At 42.1% G+C, this 290-nt stretch overlaps 1 protein-coding gene across 1 annotated transcript in view; it reads right to left on the bottom strand.

The window, feature by feature from the left end:
- The window catches only part of LOC119593825 (ninjurin-1-like), a gene marked incomplete at its 3' end in the record, with an annotated part of 9,950 nt that overhangs the window by 8,407 nt on the left and 1,253 nt on the right, over positions 1 to 290 (bottom strand).

Raw genomic sequence — 290 nt, 5'->3', positions numbered from 1 at the left:
TAACCACCATAAAAAAAAACACCAACATCACACACACCTTCATAATATAATTAACGATAATCCAAAAATCCTCTCCCATCTACACATAACACACACAGACATTATAAGATTTCATTAAAGAGTCGAAAAAGCAGCGCCGGGGTTGAAAGGGGTTGAAAATGGATGACTCAGACGCATGCAATAATGCCTGTGCTGAGAAGACCTCTCACGTGCTTTACATTAGCACCCCCGGTAACGTTAGAAGTCCCTTGTTCAAGTGGAGTTGGTACCCAGCCATACTTGCGAAACAG

The sequence above is a fragment of the Penaeus monodon genome, chromosome 32 (genome assembly GCF_015228065.2).
Source record: "Penaeus monodon isolate SGIC_2016 chromosome 32, NSTDA_Pmon_1, whole genome shotgun sequence".
NCBI classification, from domain to species: Eukaryota; Metazoa; Arthropoda; class Malacostraca; order Decapoda; family Penaeidae; genus Penaeus; species Penaeus monodon.
The sequence above is the reverse complement of the archived record's forward strand: the minus strand, read 5'-3'. Positions and strand labels throughout refer to the sequence as shown.